The following is an 11,516-nucleotide window of genomic DNA, read 5'->3' as shown; positions in this document are numbered from 1 at the left end:
TCCTGGTCCTCATGATCTTCTCTCCCCTTCTCTTTCTCCTGACTCTCCACTCACTGACCACTCCCCTGCCCACCCCCCCCTCCCATTATGCTCAGAAGATCTTGTCCCTTTCCACTTCTGTGGGGGACCTTGTATAACTCTCTTAGGGCCCTCCTTATATCTTAGCTTCTCTGGCAGTGTGAATTGTAGGCTGGTGATCCTTTGCTCTATGTCACAAATCCGTATATGAGTGAGTACATACCATGAACACCTAATTATTGACAAAGAACCTAAAAATATAAAATGGAAATAAGAAAATATATTCAGCAATGGTGCTGGTAATACTGGTTGTCAACATATAGGAGAATGCAAATAGATCAAAACTTCCACTTAACACTTAAGAAAAGCTTTTTTTTTTTTTTTTTTTTTTAGAAACAAAAGAACAGAGACAAGCAAGACTTCTTGGTAGCAGCATGTTTCTCAGGTAGGCTCTGTTTTGCTAGAGACAAGCAGAGACTCTCCAGGCCCTTTTCAGAGAGGTTTCCTGATGGGCATAAGCAGAAAAAAACCGAGGGCACTTTTAAGAGGCCCTGCTAACAATTGAATGGTGTGTGTGAACAACTAACAACTGGCTAAAACAGCTGCTGCTTTAATTTTAGCAATGTTATTTAGCAGATAAAAGACTCGTGGCTACACAAAGGTAGAGAAATTCTGTAAAGACAGATTCAAAGAGAAAAAGTAAAACCTCTACAGGGTTACATTGTGTTTAAAAGTATACATAGGCTTAGGAGAGAAAAAGAAACAAAATAAAATGGTTTTAAAAAGAGAGAAAGGTACCTGAACAAGGAGGAGCTAAGGGCCACTAGACTGATAGCTGGGAAGCCAGCAGGGGACTGACTCGGGCCCCCCTGAATATGGGTCTCAGCCAGAAGGTCTGAGCAGTCTAAGAGACCTCAGACAGTGAAGCCAGGATGTATCCCTGGTGCACAAAAGGACTTTGCAAACATATCCCCCATGGAGGGATAACTGCCTTATTCTAGAGACAGGAGAGAAGCCCTAGTCCCTACTTCACAGGACCTGTCACATCTACATGACCCCAACTGGATGGCATTCCCCTACATATTGTATTGTGGTGGGGGGTTGGGAGGGGAGGGTGTTTAGAGTGCTTGTGAGAGGGCAGAGAGGGTAAAAGGCAGGGAAGGAGGGAGGGAGGGCTGGAGGGGAGGGAGGGAGGAAGGGAGAGGGAACTGAGATCGACATGTAAAATAATAAATTAAAAAAAATGCTTTGACTCCAAAATTTAACTTGAAGAACAAGTTACTGGGGAAAAGGATTTTTATTTTTGTTTCCACAGAAAATGAAAAGATGTGGATTCCTTCCAGACTAATGTGGTTTGATCACGCCAGACCGCCTGAAACAGAGTACAAGCTGATCCTATATTCAAAACAGCTGGACAAAACAGCCCTACAGACTACAGCTAGGATATCTGAATCTTCTTCGAATCCCCCAAGACAGCGCCCCTTACCAGCAGGAAGTAGTTTGGAAAGAACGACACCCAAATTCCCAAATATTGTGTATAAATGTTTGTTTTCATTTAATTGGACTTTGTTATATAAAATTAAATAAAAAAATAAAATAAAAAGAGAGAAAGGAAGGAAGGAAGGAAAGAAAGAAAGAAGGAAGAAAGTGTTAGAGAGTAGATGGGGGCCGGGGCACATACCTTTAATCCCAGAACTTGGGAGGCAGAGGCGAACAGATTTCTGTGATTTCAAGGCCAGCCTGGTGTACAGAGTGAGTTCAAGGGTAGCCAAAGTTACACGGAGAAACCCTGTCTCAAAAAAAGGAAAACATAAAAGGAAAAGAAATAGAGTATTTAAAAAGCCCCATAAGAATTAAAAATAGAGTTCAACTATCTGTGCTATTGTGTTGTCTTTCAATTGTTTGACCGTGAAGAGGAGGAGGAGAAGTGCTAAAAGAAATGCTGCTGGGTTAATCCAACTTAGATATTTTAAAAATGCTTTGACTTCAGAATTTCAGTCTAAGGACAGGTTATTGGGGAAAAGAATTTCTATTTTTGTTTCCACAGAAAATGAAAAGCTGTGAAGTCCTTCCAGACTAACATGGTTTGATCAAGCCAGACCCCCTGAAGCAGTGTCCCAGGTGATCCAACATTCAAAGCAGCTGGGAGAAGGAAGCCTTGCAGACCACTACAGCCAGGACTTCTGTGTCTTCTTAGGATTTCCCCCATGGTATTACAGTGTCCACAACAAGCAGAAAGCAGTTTGAAAAGAATGATACCCAAGTTCCCAAATATTGTCTATAAATGTCTGTTTTCATCTAAATGGGGTTGGTTATAAATGGTTAATGATCACAACCAATCTCTTTTTAAAGGTAAAAAGGGGATTATGGTATAGAAAAGAATACTTTGTTTTGGAGCTGATTTTTACTTATTGATACAAATTTAAGGTCAATTTTGTGGTAAGTATATTTCTCTTCTTGTTTAAGTATTATGTTTATATAACCCATTTAAAAATGTAATATATAATTTAGTACAGATTCTAGATAGTTACCTATAATAGTAAAGAAAAATTATAGTTAAGTTAGTTGGGTTTTCTAGCTATACAGAGATATATTTCAATTGAATAGGCACTCTTCAAACCCTTCAAAGACCTACAGAATATGGCATTTCAAATGGTTTAGGGTTTTTCTTAACAGTGAGGCACAACTGTTCCTGGCAACACCAACTGAGTCACAAAGGAAGACAGACATCGAAGAAACTTGTTATGGAGTTTGCTACCAACATGGCAAGACTAGCCATTTGGGAAAGATACTACTCTTGTCTGGACTGTTTGGCTTTACACTGTATAAAAGGACATACCGGACCCACAGGAAAGTTACTACTGAAATAAAATGGACATTGCTGCAGGGTTCCTGCTTCACGGAAGTCTGCCAGACATTCTACAAGACACAGAGAAAAGTGACTGACAAACTACCAATACAGGCAGACAGTTGAAACTTTCCTGTTTTGATGAGGCATCTGCCAGACACACTATGGCTTATAGGCAGAAGATGGAACTTTACAGAACTTTGGGTGTCTGACCAGGCAGTCAGTTGTTTCTGTCATTTCTAGAGTTTGTATAATATCCTTCTGTAGTCTTTGATGGAGTTGAAGACAGATAGCTATAGTTTTCCTTAGTTAGGATTACAGATAAGTTACATATAAGATTTTAGATTCACAAAGATGGGATAGATGATGGAATATTTTCTTTAAATCTTGCTAAATGTTAATGGACTAATATTGTTAACTACAGTTTTTATGTGATAACTGGTTTGTTATATATTTTGCTATGTTAAAGTTGTTTTTTATTTTTAGACAGAAAAGAGGAGATTATGGGAGATGTCATTCTGTAAATATGTTTCTCTTATTCACTAATGAATAAAACAATGTTGGCATATGTAGGAAACAAGATAGGTGGACTAGGAGAGGTTGAGGATTCTGAGAAACATAGTAGAATCTTGATGTGGTCTTGGGAAAAGAGCACCAGAGTCTGGCGTTTTGGGAAGATTAAGACCGTATAGAAATACATATATTAGTGATTATGGGTTAATATTTAAGGCAGAGCTAGACAATAAGAAAAGATAGTAACCGGCCAACAGCTTTATAACTAATAGAGTCTCTGTGTTTTATTTTGGGACTGATGAGGCTCTGGGACCAGGCTGGTGGAAAAGTGCTCATAATAACTTGGGATGTCTTCTGGTTTATTTTGCTGTGATGAAACATCATGACTGGAAAGCAAATTGGGTTGAAAGGGATCAGTCACTAACACTTGCCTGTAAATAGGTATTTTCCTAGTTAAACAGAGGCTTTCTTAAACTGTGGCATAATAAATTGAACATATCTGTGCATACAGGGGCCATATGTCAATGAACACAGTTTATACTAAACATCCATCCCAAGTGTACCTGAGGCTGTGCCTGGAGTTTTGAAGTCGGCTGGCTCTGTCCTGTAAATGATAGCACCTGCCCTGTGGATCCTAAAGGCAAACTTCTCACCTAAAAATCATAGCATGTCTGATGGTCACATTGTCATCTGCCCAGACTTTATGCTGTGTTCACCCCTTACCTTCCTAACCCTGCCCCAACACAATTGACAACTGCAGTTTCCATAGGAAGGGCTCAGGGCTCTCCTACTGCCTCATGAGGAAAGGCCTGATGCTAACACCAGTATTCATTATTGTGTATTTAAATCTCTCTCTCTCTCTCTCTGTGTGTGTGTGTGTGTGTGTGTGTGTGTGTGTGTGTGTGTGTGTGTGAGAGAGTGTGTCCCCATGGCTTGTGGGAGTTAAAACTCCTCTTAAACCGTATGGGTCCTGGTGACCCCATTCTGGTTATTAGGCCCAACATCAAGTGTCTAAGTGTCTTTACCCAGCAACCCTGCAATCTTAACATTGGGTCATGGTCCCCTGGGAGGAGAAACAACCCTTTCACAGGAGTTGGTCTGTCGAGATTATCACAATACTCAAATATTTATATTACGACTCATAATAACAGCAAAATTACAGTAATGAGGTAGCAATGAGAAGAATATTGTAGTGGGGGACAGCATAACATGAGGAAATGTATTAAAGGTTCGCAGCATAAGGAGGTTGAGAATCACTGCACTAAGCCCTCTCATCAGCAACCCCCTGACCTTTTAATTATCTTTAGGGGACATTTACATATACACACTTGCATTTTAATTGTGGATACCTAATGTAAAAAAACATTTAAAAATCAGTTCATGGTATTAAAGATGTAATGACAAGTTTAAATGGGCACAGGGCTTGTGAGAAATTGAAAAACCAAAGTAAATATTCCTGAGGAGGGGTCATGGATCTGAAGGATTAGCAAATAGGATGCTGCCCCCTCAAAAATTCATATTTTCGTTCAGTCTGATCCTGAAATGTAACATCAATGAGAATATTGGATTATTTTTTTCTTTTTGAACTCAAGGAAAATTTTATTGCATTTAAAAAATGAGCACCCAATGTCAGGGAATAGAGAAGGGGATGGGGGACACACATTCCCTTTACACATGGGGATGATACACAGGACAGACATACTGCCACAGGGCAAGAAAGAAGGAGAGCTTGGAGAGGGAGTAAGAATGTGAGGGGAAGCATACAGATCAGGAACAGAAAGAAATGAAAAGTGACATTTTCTGAGTATTTCAGGAAAGTGTGAAGACACATGAAACGGTGTGGCTACTCCGTACAGCAAACCTAGAATTGTGGCTTTGACCATGAAAAGAATGTTAGGAGCAGCCTAGTAACAGGGATATTTAAATACTTGTGCATGAGGAGATGTCAGTGCAGGGAGAGGAGCATTTGCCTCAGGCCCTGCAGTCAGTGCCACCAGCTGAGCCCAGCACCAGGCTGTACCTGATACTCTGAAAGCCAGAGCAAAATCACCTGGGCCTCTCTGAAGTTGACTCTTGGCATGGATTGGGGAGGAGCCATAGGCAAAGAACTCAAAAGAGTATGATGTCATCTGGCTCTCTGTGATTGGTCCATGGTTCGGCTACCTCACAAGGAGCCATTGTGAGGATTGAGAGTGGCCACCCATATAAGGCACCAGCTGGGCTTGGATCTTGTCCTTTCGTTGCCCTGAAGCGGTTGGTTGGCTGCAGAGGATTCCCTCAAGACTTTGGTCGTGAGAACTTCAGTTTTATTGTCCGTCTTAGACACTGAACATCTGTGATCACCACTGACCTGAACATTGTGAGTGTGCTGACCAGTGGGTTGGGTTTGGTCCTACATGTGGACTTCCTGCTTGTTTTAAATTTAGTTTGTACCCCTGCTTGAGTTCATTTTATAGAAACCATTTTCTATTATTCTCTACTCATTTACCTTTGACATTTTGCACATTGCTTTATTTCTTTACCTTAACTTTTGTTAGTCTATATTAGCTATGAAAGATAAGGAATCTGATTTTGCCATGGGCTTGGAGCACACACACCTGCTCTGTTGCTTCCCTCAGCCTTTCCCTGTGGCTATAAATTCCCCTGCCATCTTAAGAGTCTTCTCCTGCCCTCCATGCCACTCCTGACACAAAACAGCACTGGGGAATCAAGAGGGACAAGTTTCCCCACGGCCTTGCAATGTCACAGACATATTGTCATCCTGTGGATGCCCATGAATGAGTGTAAGCAACAGAAATTGTATCATGAGTGTAGAGATGAAGAGGTTTGCAGTAATTGCAGTCATTAAAGAATTGGAGGGTGTGAGTGACAAGCATCTTGAAGGAGCCTGTGTGTTCACTCTCCATCTAGTCCATAACCATGTCTCTAACCCTGGCTGCCCAAAGCTGACTGGGTCCATCCTTGTTACTGCTGCTGCTAAAGTCCAAATGTGGTCCTCACGGTGGGAATGGGCCATGTTTCATGTCATCTCAAATCTCTGAGTTCTTGGTCTCTAGCGGGGTGTGATCAGGAGGTTGTAAACCCCCATGGTGATCAAACTCAACAGGGGGAACTTGTCATTAGAGGCAAAGAGACCTGCCAAAGCCATGTAAGCAGCTGCTTAGGATCCATCTTCCCAAGTCCCCAGACATGGTTTTCCATGACCCCTGAGAGACTGAGCCAAAGAAAAGCTGGGTAGCACCCACATGTGGCTACTTCTCAGGAAATTGGTCATGACAGAGAGGACACTAATGGAGGCCTTGGAAATAGAAAGTGAGGAATTTGGGGGTTTTCTTTGTTTTTGGTTGAGGATAGCTGTGATTGGCTGATCCTTCCATGACCTCACAGGAGCCATTGTGAGGGTTACAGACTCCACCCACATGAGGCCCTGGCTGAAGCTGAGGCTTCTCACTCTGCAGAGAGGCTATTGCTTGGTTGCTGCAGAGCTGTTGGATTCAGACATTGGTTCACATTAACTTTGATGTTACTGAACTCAGAAACAGACACTGTTCTTCTGCTTTCACATTCAAAGAGTGAGTTTGTTTCCTGGTTTGTTGGTGATGATTGACATCTCCTAGTTAATTCTTGGTTTAATTAGTGTTTCCCATTCAACTTCATTTTACTAGCTCTATATTTCTGCTTTTTAGCATTATTCTTTGAGTTTTAACTTTAATATTTCTGGTTTTAGAGGGTTTGTTTCTATGGACAAACTGTAGAAACAAGATACATCATCACCATGTGAACGTCTGTTACATATATTCTGTTGTGTTTCACATTTCAATAAATACTATCATGTCTTGCTTGGGGTGACACAGGATTGTCAGACTTCTTGATCCTTTCAGATCACCATGTCTTTCATTTGATCTTTGGCTCACATGTAAGTGACCACTTATTTCAACTCTGATCTTTCTTCTGCTTTCTTTCTCATAATTGCTTTGGGGTTTGGGTTGGTGGTTTTATTTATTTATTTATTTATTTATTTATTTATTTATTTATTTTATCCCCTGACCACAAGATTATCATTAGGATGTTTGAAGTTACTATGATTTTCATGAAGCAGAAATTAGATTCATAAACCTCTCTCCTAGACCTGGTTTTGTCTTTTTACTTGTAGTATCTTGTGGTGACCCCATCCCCCGCCTGTCACGGTGGTGAACATGGAGGAAGGATTTCCATTAATGAATCTCTGGGATGGAGATTTACCAACACCATCCAGAGAAACTGGATCCAGGCTGTCTATCTCCACCATTGTAGATGCTATGTGTTGCTTAGGCCCCATGGCTGAAGAAACCCTGGGACTCATAGGAACAAATAGGCTTAATGATGCCCTGGCAAAACCCAATATGATCAATGGGAGAAAAAGTGGTGGTAACATCTTTGGTGCAATGTGGCCCCCTCCCAAAGAGCCATACTCTCAAGAGTCTCACAGGTCCTCCCACCCACCATCCCACCCTAAGGAGGGCGGGGGAGTGAACCCTCTTTGCCCACATTCCTGGCATCCGAAGACAGCAAAGGGCAAGAGGTGAATGAAGGGAGAAATAGCAAGAGCTCCTCTAGGTCCAGCTCTCCAGACTTATACAAGCTGCTGGATATCAGCTGGCCTTGGAATTCTGTTCCATGTTTTTCTCCTGTGCCAGCCTATAACATCGATAAAAATGCAGAGGACACAGAGAGTATACCCTCATCTGGTGCCAGTGACACATCAGAGGACACCCTCTCCTGGCTGGATAACACAACTTATTGTAACTCAGCTCCCCGTGATGCTGAGGATGCTGAGAGTGAGGAGACGGACAGCACCACCACGCTAAGTATCATATCCCTGGATGTGCTGTGGTTCCTGGAAGACACCGGAAGCACAGGCACTCCAGGAATACCACAGCATGATGCTGAGGTCACTGCAACCATCAGCACATCTACAGACCTGAAGGAAACTGATCCACAGCGCAGTGAGAGAACACATGATACTGTTGACTCCCTGGACTCTCCCCAGTGTGAGAACACTGAATTTGAAAACATGGACGAAATAACAGTTGAAGAATCACCACCAATCTCTAGCAAGGACCAGTCCCAGGAAGATGCCACACCCTCCAGGAAGAAGCACAGAAGGGGCTGGAAAGGGGTGAGGAGGCGGATTAGTCACCTGTTTTCCAGCTTATTCTGTTGCCTCCTCACCCCAAAGACAGGAGACACAATCCCCAGGTAAGGGACAGCAAGGCATGGGAAATGGATTCCCAAGGAAACAGAGTAGGCATGGCCAGTGACTTTGCCTTGTCTGTTTGATCTTTGAATTGCACGGCCCTTTGCCATTGATTGATATTCTGCAGCTGTGTATAGGACATGAATGCTAAGATGAGTGTGAGCCCTAGGAGGAGCTTTCCCACTCTACCCCTTTAGGTGGATCCTGGGGAAGTTGATCCTGAAGCAGATAAGTAAAGGATGAAACCAGGGGGAGTGGAAGGAAGAGGAGGGGAGTTGGGCTTGAGGACTGGGAAACAGGTTAAGGGGAGAGGAGTCTTGTGCAGAACTATGAGATAGCAGTGTAGCTCTGTATTATGTCCTGCTGATGTCAGAGTCGCTAACCGAGTCCTTTGCTTGTGTCTCCTTTCAAGGTCTGAAGAACAAGCCTGGGCCTATGGTTCCTAAGCCATGGGACTCAGTTCAGCCTGGTGTGGCTACCAGCCACAGAAGGGAGCCAGGCCAGAACCCAATAGAGCTGTGTACCTCAAATATGTTGTTCCCTATAAGACACCTCCAGCAACCTGGGCACGAGCTCTCTACCCCTACCTTCCCTACAGTGGGAGCTGATACCTCCCACAACTTATGCACATAGTTGTCCCAGTACTATGGCTGGACAGAGAGTCAGCCACACTGCCCCCCTGCTTTAAAGAGCCAGCCGTCCAGCTTCTGCAACCACGTTATACAACTTCGTGTTCCACATGGCTTGAGGACTTCACCAACTCCTCCCCTCATCTTTATTATCAATGGCCAGATGTAAAGACGTCCATAATGCTGTATGCTTGGGAGGTGAGGAGGCCCCGGAAGAAGAGTGGAGAGGAGCAGAGGGGCATGTGAGACCTGTCAAGAGAGAAGATAGTAAGAGTGAGGTGGCAAGGACATGAAGCTGGGTGAAAGGGAGGAGAGTCTGCCCATAGGAAGTTCCAGTTCCAGTCAGACAGCTGTCAGAAAAGGATGAGGGTCTAGGAGAGGGACCAGGTTGCTGGCTAAGTAGTGGCACGAGCAATTTACCTGCGGAACAGAGTTGGGAGTTCAGTCCATGGGATACCAGGAAAAGAAGAGCATTCCTTTCCATGGAAGTCAAGCCAAACCCTTCCCAGGAGCCTCTTTCTCTTTCTGCTCTAATCAATCTTGGGCTGATCCGCTAACTAACATCTGTGTTCTTTTCTTCACGCCTTGTTCCACCAGATGCCCATGGTGCTCTTCCACTGTCCCTAAAGTCAAGAAACTGATGTGATATTTTTATTCCAGTGAGTGATTCTTTGCCTTCACTTGACTAAAATGACAGGATTTCCTGTGTCCTGTGAAAAGGTAAGTAGGTCTTGAGAGGGCTGTGGAACATCATTCCAGACAAGACTACCATCCTTGGACTTCTTTGTGTCCAGTGTCCACATTCAAGGTTTAGATTAGGAGCAAACATTCATTATCAGAAACATACAAGATGTCAGCCAGTGATAGTGTCCATACTTGTTGAGTAAGGTGTCTGCAGAGTCCCTATGGTCACCATGTGGGCTATGATCAGATTTCTGAGTCAGTGGGGACTGCCCCGATGACAGGGAATCTAGAGTCTTATCTGAGAGAATCATTTAGATTAGTGGTTCTCAGTCTTTCTGATGCTGTGACCCTTTCATACAGTTCTTCATGTTGTGGTGACCCCCAACAATTATTTTTGTTGCCACTTCATAGGTTACTTTACATATCTGGTTTTTTTTTTTTTCTTGTTTTGTTTTTTGTTTTTTTTTTTTTTTTTTTTTTTTTTTTGATAGACTTAGGTGATCCTGTAAAGAGTCATTTCACCCTCAAAGTATTTTAGACTCCCCAGTTGAGAACTGCTGATTTAGATTAAGTAGTTTGTGGTCCTTGAATGTTTTGGGGTAGAAGGTGTGATTTTGAAGCCTGATTTTGATTTAATTCACCAATGAACTTGGGCTGTCTTTTCTCTGCTGAGAATGCTGGCTTTGACCTTTGGGAATATGGGCATTTCATCAGTTTAGCAAATGCAGTCCACTTCCGTGGCCATAGCTGACTATAGCTTGCATACATGAGTCTCTGGGGCAGCCTGTACTGCCCAGCCCTCCTGTCAGGGATGGTGCAGTCACGCTTCATGTCTTGGTAAGCAGGGCTTGACACTTGTCTCCCTGTTGTGTGAAACATTTCCAGATGCCCTAGGGCCCTTGAGGTAGTGCAGCCAGACACACAATACTTCGATTCTGGCGTGCATTTTCCAAATTAGCTCTCTTCCTGCTCTTTCTAACCCATTGCCATAGCGAAGCATTGTGACCGAGGCAAATAGGAGAAAACATGATACTTAGGGATCCACAGTTGCAGAGGGTGACAGAACATGACCATTATGATGATAATGTACCAACAGGCAGGATGACATGGCATTGGAGCTGTAGCTGACAACTTACCTCTGATTCTGAAGCATGGCACAGAACAGAGATGACTTGGAATGGACTTGGCTTTTGAATCTGTAATGCTCCGTGACCCCTTTGACGCCTCCTCCAACTGGGCCATACCTCCATTCCTTCCCAGCTTCAGCTAGTGGGGCAAGTATCCAAACATGTTCATCTATGGGGGACATTCTTTTTCAAACTAACACCACATACTAACCAGGGACTTGGAAAGGAAACTCCTAGGGTAACATTGCACTGAGATCTGTTGATATTCACACCTCTCTGATCTTTTTGCATTTTTAGAGAGCAGATGACTCCAACATCTCTCTTCCCATGAAGATGTTCCAGATTTATAGACCTGTGCCTCCATGAATATATAAGAGATGTAAGAGACTCCTGGCCTTCATGTTGATCACCAAAAGAAGCCTTTCTTGTGGAGCCCCTCACCTGAAGAACCCCTCTTTGGT

Source organism: Phodopus roborovskii, unplaced genomic scaffold (assembly GCF_943737965.1).
Source record: "Phodopus roborovskii unplaced genomic scaffold, PHOROB, whole genome shotgun sequence".
Classification (NCBI taxonomy): domain Eukaryota; kingdom Metazoa; phylum Chordata; class Mammalia; order Rodentia; family Cricetidae; genus Phodopus; species Phodopus roborovskii.
This window is presented reverse-complemented; position numbering follows the sequence as displayed.